Source organism: Tamandua tetradactyla, chromosome X (assembly GCF_023851605.1).
Source record: "Tamandua tetradactyla isolate mTamTet1 chromosome X, mTamTet1.pri, whole genome shotgun sequence".
In the NCBI taxonomy this organism is placed as follows: domain Eukaryota; kingdom Metazoa; phylum Chordata; class Mammalia; order Pilosa; family Myrmecophagidae; genus Tamandua; species Tamandua tetradactyla.
The window spans coordinates 73,868,188-73,875,884 of record NC_135353.1 but is presented as its reverse complement, the minus strand read 5'-3'; positions in this window follow the sequence as shown (position 1 = coordinate 73,875,884).

The following is a 7,697-nucleotide window of genomic DNA, read 5'->3' as shown; positions in this document are numbered from 1 at the left end:
GGAAATTAAATAACACATTCTTAAACAACCTGTGGGTCAAGGAAGAAATTGCTAGAGAAATCAGTAGATATTTGCAGATGAATGAAAATGAGAGTACAACATATCAGAACTTATGGGATGCAGCAGAGACTGTGCTGAGAAGCAAATTTATTGCCCTAAGTGCCTATATTATAAAGGAAGAGAGACCAAAACTTGAGGACTTAACAGCTCATCTGGAGAAACTTGAGAAAGAACAGCAAACTAACCCCAAAGCAAATTGAAGAAGAGAACCACAAAGATTAAGGGAGAGATAAATAACTGGGAGAACAAAAGTACAATAGAAAGAATCAATAAAACCAAAAGTTGGTTCTTTGAGAAAATCAAGGGGCAACTAGCAACACAGACAAGGAAAAAAAGAGAGAGGATGCAAAAAAAAAAAAAAAATCAGAAAAGAGAGAGGGACCATTACCACAGAACCTGAAAAAATAAAATCATAAGAACATAAAAATTATGAACAATCAGACACCAACAAACTAGACAACTTAGAAAAAATGGACAAATTCCTGGAAACACACAAAGAAGCTACACAGACTCAAGAAGAATTAGAAGATCTCAACAAACAATCACAAGTAAAGAGAGTCAGTCATCAAAAGTCTTCCTACAAAGAAAAGCCCAGGGCCAGAATTTTATCAAACATTCCAAAAAGGTCTAGCACCAATTCCGCTAAAACTTTTCAAAAAAACTGAGGAAAAAGGAATACTACCTAACTCATTTTATGAAGCTAACATCAATTCAATACCCAAACCGGCTAAACATGTTGTAAGAAAGAAAAACTACAGGCCAAACTCCCTAGTGAACATAGATGCAAAAATTCTCAACAAAATACTAGTCAATCAAATCCAAAACACATTAAAAGAATTATACACCATGACCAAGTGGGGTTTGTACCAAGAATGCAAGAATGGTTTAACACAAAAAAATCAATTAATGTAATACAGCACATTAGTAAATTGGAAGAGAAAAATTGCATCATCATCATGATTGTTGCTGAAAAAGCATTCAACAAAATTCAGTATCCTCTTCTGATAAAAATGCTTCAAAAGGTAAGAATCAAAGGTTATTTCCTAACATCATACTCAATGGAGAGAGACTGAAAGCTTCCCCCCCAAGATCGGGAACAAGACCAGGATGCCATCTGCCACCACTATTATTTAACATTGTACTAGAAGTTCTAGCAAGAGCAATCAGGCAGTAAAAAAAAATAAAAGGCACCCAAATTGGAAAGGAAGAAATAAAACTTTCATTATTGACAGATACCATACTTGGAAAATCCTAAGAAATCTACCATAAAGGTACTGGAGTTAATAAATTCAACAAAGTGGTGAGATAGAAAATTAATGTTCAAAAATCAGTAATGTTTCTACATACAAGCAATGACCTAACTGCGAAGTCAATCAAGGAAAAAAATTCCATACTGAATAGCAACTAGAAGAATCAAGTATCTAGGAATGTGCTTAATTAGGATGTAAAGGACTCGTACACAGAAAACTACATAACATTGCTTTAAAAAATCGAAAAATATCTAATAGCTGGAAAGACATTCCCTGCTGTTAGACGGAAAGGTTAACTATACTTAAGATGTCAATCCTACCCAAATTGATCTACCGATTCAATGGAGTACCAATAAAAATTCTATCAACCTGCTTTGAAGACTTGGAAAAGCTAGCTGCCAAATTCGTCTAGGAGGGAAAGAGAATGCAAATAGACAAAAAAGAAGAATGAAGAGGGAGGATTAACAATCCTGATTTTTAAACTTAATATAAAACCACCATGGTTAAAACAGCATGGTACTGGCACAAAGATAGAAGTATTGACCAAGGAAATTGAATCAAGAGCACAGAAATAGACCACCATATCTATGTTCAACTGATATTCAATAAGGCCCCCAAATCCACTGAACTGGAACAGAATAGTCTTTTTCAATAAATGAGCATAGGAGAACTGGATAGCAATAGCCAAAAGAATGAGGGTGGACCCTTACATTACACCATACACAAAAACTAACTCAATGTGGATCAAACACCTAAATATAAGAACTAGTACCATAAAACTCCTAGAAGAAAATGTAGAGAAACACCTCCAAGACCTAGTCATAGGAGGTAGCTTCCTAAACTTTACACCCAAAGCACAAGCAACAAAAGAAAAAATAGAAAAATGGGTACTCCTTAAAATCAAATGCTTTTGTGTTTCAAAAGACTTTGCCAAAAAGGTGAAGATGCAAGCAACTCAATAGGAGAAAATGTTTGGAAATCACACATCAGATAAAGGTTTGATACCCTGCATACATAAAGAAATCATACAACTCAACAACAAAAGAACAAACAACCCAATTATAAAATGGTCTAAAAATATGAATAGGCATTTTCTGAAGAGCAAATACAGATGGCTAAAGAGCACATGAAGAGATGGTCATTTTCATTAGCTATAAGGGAAGTGCAGATGAAGACTACATTGAGATACCACTTCACACCTATAATAATGACTGCTATTAAACAAACAGGAATCTACAAATGCTGGAGAGGATGTGAAGAAATTGGGACATTTATGCACTGCTGGTGGGAATGTATAATGGTACAGATGCTGTGGAAGACAGTTTGGTGGTTCCTTAGGAAACTAACTATTGAGTTGCCCCATGACCTGGCAATACCACTATTTGGTATATATCCAGAAAAGATGAAAGCAGTGAACTAAATGCACATTTGCACACTGGCATTCATGGCAGCATTATTCACAATTTCCAAAAGATGGAAACTATCCAAACACCCATCAACAGAGGAGTGAATTAACAAAATGTGGTATACACATATGATGGAATATTATGCAGGAGTTAGAAAAAATGATGTCCTGAACCACATGACAAGATGGATGAGCCCTAAGGACTTAATGCTGAGTGAAATAAGACAGACACAAAAGAATATATTCTCTATGATTCCACTTTTATGACCAGGGTAAAGGTAAAATCAGAGGCTTGTAGTACCATATATAGGGGACCTAGAGATGAGTGAATGGTTAGCTAATGAGATTTAACTCAAATATAAGGGAATAGACAGAAATGAAAGTGGTCACTAGTGGGTCTATAAGTAATATTACCATATTGAAATTCAACATGAAAAGGGGTTGTATAGACCCATGTGTCCCACTGATTAACACTACAAATTCTTGCATGAACTACTTCAAAAGTATGAATCTTATATAAACAGTATATAAGTTGGGAGTGTAGAGGCAAAACTGCTATTACATGCTATGGGCTATGTTTAACAGGAGAACAGCAACACCATCAGTAAAAAATGGGGGGGAGGGAAAAGAGCTAGGGGAGGTTTAGATTTTCTAATTGGTGGGGGTGTGTTTATTTGTTAACTATCTCTTGGGAACAATGAAATTATCTAAAATTGAGAGTGTTGATGGACAGTAGATTTTCAACATTATACATGATGTCTGATGAATGCAGGTGGCTGATGGATGCACTGACTGAGAAGATTGGCAAATGATGATGTATGCATATGATCAAATACTGTGCTGCAACAAAAAGGAACAAAGTTGAAAGGCATGAAACATTGTAAATGAACCTGTGGGACATTTGGCAAGGCAAAATAAGCCAGAAACAAAAGAGCAATTCTTGTATGGTCTAGTTTGGAAACTACTTATAAGAAAACAGGGACACAGTTTGTAAGCTCTTATAGCAGTCATATTTAATCCTGAGTGGTAATTGTTATTTCTGGATTTTGATAGGTTGCTTTATATACATATATAAAATCTGATATTTAGAGATAAGAATGGAGCGGATCAGGTTGAGATTAAGGTAATTTAGAACACAGGGGTAAGGAAGACATAGTCTGTATTTTAGAAACCCATCTACTCTTTGAGATCAAGGAAGGTAAGATTTATTTGACTAGTGCTTGAATTTTCTGTAGCACACAGTGTAGTTCAACCTGTCTGGATTAATCATTTAAACAATCCAAACACAGGGAGCCCAGAATGGGAATGAGGGCCTTTAATCCTGTATAGTTTAGTGTGATGCCTGGATGCATCCCAAATCTATCCTCTTTTGTTGCTCAGATGTGGTCTCTCTGTCTCAGTTCAACTCTGCAAATGAAACCCTTGCCCTTCCCCACACATGGGACATGACATCCAGGGGTGAAAGTTTCCTGGTGGTGTGGGAGATGACTCCCAGGGATCCTGACACCATGGGATCAACAATGCCATCCTGACTAAAAGGGGGGAAAGAATTATATCAAATAAGGTATCAGTGGCTGAGAGAGTTCAGAGTTGAAAGGCCACTCTGAGTGGTCTGACTATTATGTCGTAGCCCACTCCTTCTCTCAGCAGCCCTCTGATCTACTGCTGTCATGTCAGACAAATCAAAGGCAGGAAATTATGGACTAACCCTCCAGGGAACCTGTTGCAGTTTGACTCAAAGAGATAAGAGTTAAGACTCTTTTTCATCCTCAGTTGATCCTAGGTGCTTTTTGTCTTTATTTTAAAAACAGCTCTTTCTGTCCTGGCTAGGGTAGAGTGACTGGCTTGGGTGCCAGTATCCTGTCACAGAAATGGTTCTGTATTTGCTTAACACACACTAGGCACCAGAGCTCAGTGCCTGGCATTTGCTTAACATGCAGTGAATGCTTGTTGAATAGGATAGGATAGGATAGGATAGGATAGGATAGGATAGGATAGGATAGGATAGGATAGGATAGGATAGGATAGGATAGGATAGGATAGGATAGGATAGGATAGGATAGGATAGGATAGGATAGGATAGGATAGGATAGGATAGGATAGGATAGGATAGGATAGGATAGGATAGGATAGGATAGGATAGGATAGGATAGGATAGGATAGGATAGGATAGGATAGGATAGGATAGGATAGGATAGGATAGGATAGGATAGGATAGGATAGGATAGGATAGGATAGGATAGGATAGGATAGGGTTGAGTTTAGTTAAGTTGAGTTGAACAGGACTACATATAATCAAATTGAATTAAATAGGATTGTATTGGTTTGGATGTATTTAATGGGGTCAAGCCTTTCACATATATGAAAGCCTTCCAAGTATACTGTTTCAAACTTCCTCAGACAACCTGAGGATAACCAAATAATTAATAGAACATAGCACAGAGGAAGAACAAAAATAAAGCTGGAGTTTTTGTTTGGGGGTTGTTTTTATAATGATAATCATCTAACCAAAAGAGAAGAATAATTATGTGGTTGAACAGGACAAGGTTTATCCTCAGAAGCAGTGACCTCTCCATTCTGGGCTATTCTCTAGCCTTCTCAATTTCAGTGCCCAGCACCTACATAGGCTCTCCCTTCTATGCCTTCCCCCACAAAATTCTGGTCTCAATAAGAGATGAAGTTAACAGACTCATATTAAGATAAAACTTATCAAAAAATCTTGGAAGGATCAGCCCTCCCAAGGCTGATTGCATGTTACAATGAAGTGATTTAACAGCAGTCGACAGTTGTATAGAGACATTGGGAATTACCAAGAAGTAATTCTTCCTCAAGTTTTCACTTGACCTTATTAGAAAATTAGAGGTTTTATTTTGGTTGTTGTGTTTTGTTCTGTTCTGGTCAATGGCTTGACCCATATGAAGTTTAGCATCCCACAAGGGAAAAAAACAGGTGATAATCAGATGACTTAACTTTTCCTGGAGGATTTTTCTACTTAACAGCCTGAAGGCCATCCAAATTAAATATCTCATTGGTCTTTAAAGACTGATATCCGAGGGCTGAGATGTTTGGTAGTACATATTTAAAGAGCTAGTACTAAAATAAACCAAATATATCCTCCCATTACCTCATTCCATTTCCCCAAGTAAAATCTAAGCTGTGTATTTGGTAATTCCCAGATAGAATGAATTCTTAGTCATGTCTTATTTAGGGAGTAGACAAAGGAGCTGATGAGTATACTCATGAATGGAATGTGAAAAAGAGAAAGGGAGGAATGTTTTCCTTTAAAAAATAAAAGATGAGGGAGAATAACTCTTCTTCATGTTAAGGCTTACTATAAAGTTACAATAATCAAGGTAGTGTTATGTTAGCAGAGGGATTGACATGCAGGTCAATGGAATAAAATAGAAAACCCAGAAATACACTCACAAAAATATGTCCAAATGACTTTTGATGAAAGTGCAAAAGTGAGTCAGCAAAGAGAACAAGGAGAGAACCACGACAACCACAGAGCCCATGCAGCCTGTGACCTTTGGAGATGAAGAAAGAAAATGTTACTGGGGGATCTTCATGAAACAAGAAGCCTGGAGAGAAAGTGAGCAGATGTTGCCATGTTCATCATGTGCCTTTCCAGTTGAGAGAGAAACCCTGAACTTCATCAGCCTTTCTGGAGTGAAGGTCATCATCTACAGAACTGTATTTGGTAGGAACAGTGCTTATGCACAGATAGCCAATTTTCAGTGATGTTGATCATGGTGATGATGATCATGGAAAGCAATCTCCCAGACTGGGCTTCAGCACTTGGCTCCTGCACATGCCCTCAGACACCCTGTGGCAAATGGTCCAGCGAAGGAGCCCAGAGCCATCCTGAACTGGAGGAAAACTTCCTCCAAATCAAGCGCTGTGGAAAACAGAGCCTCAGCACAAAGCCAGATCCTAAATCCAGACCAATTTTCTTTTCCTCTAGTTGATGAATGTGAAAAAAATAAGTGCTTTCTCCTTGACAAGTAGAAACAACACAGTTGTTATACTGCCTCACAGCTTGTTTCAGGGACAAGATTAAGTAAAGAGAATCTTTATGTGGATTGATTTAAACTGAGTTATAAAACTGGGTCATCTTATCTTTAGAAACCTTGAATGAAAAGATAGGAGGAGGCAGGTATCTATGTGTGTCTGTGTGTGTGTTCTCATTTCAGTCATTTTTCTCAGATGGCAAGTCCTAGGACATCTGTGCTTTTTCTGTAAACCATCATCAACAACTCCTTCCATCCCAATATATCTCTCCATTCCCATTCCCATTTCAAAGAAAGTTAAGTCAGTTTAATCAAGATTGCTGAGTAGAGCATGAAGAATTGAACAACTACAAGTGGGTGGAGGTCCTGGCAAGGTAACTAGTCAACCATATTAATAATGAGAGAGAACACCATGATTCCACACACTCTTCCTGTTACTTTACTTTCTAAAATTGTAAGAATTTTAAATTAAAATTAAGTCAGCAAAAGAAAGACAGCCTTTTTAACAAATGGGGCTGGAGTGAATGAGTACTGACAGGTAAAAAAAATGAACCTAAAGCTAACATTATAAAGCAATGTTATAACTTTATAAGCAAAACTTAGTTAAAAATGGATCATGGACTTAAATGTAAAGTAACACCATAAAACTTTTAAAAATAACGTGGGTGTGTTGCTACCTTTCACTGTGGTGTTCTGCCTGCTAAGATCCAAGAAGAGGAAGGGGGTGGCTATGGCAAGCCTTAAGCAGGCAAGTCCCTTTGCAGAGAGCTGCCCTGGGAATTTCCTCAGGACTGTACACTAACTGCCGTAGCTCTTCCTGATCTTGAACATTTTTCTTGCCTCCATTTTACATCAGGGCCAGTCACAATCCAATATAGAGGCTGAGACTGATTCCTTTGGAGTCCTTGAAACAAGGAGTCTGATAGTGAGAAGAAATTTAATAGATCTCTCAAAATACTGTGAGGGCTAAGA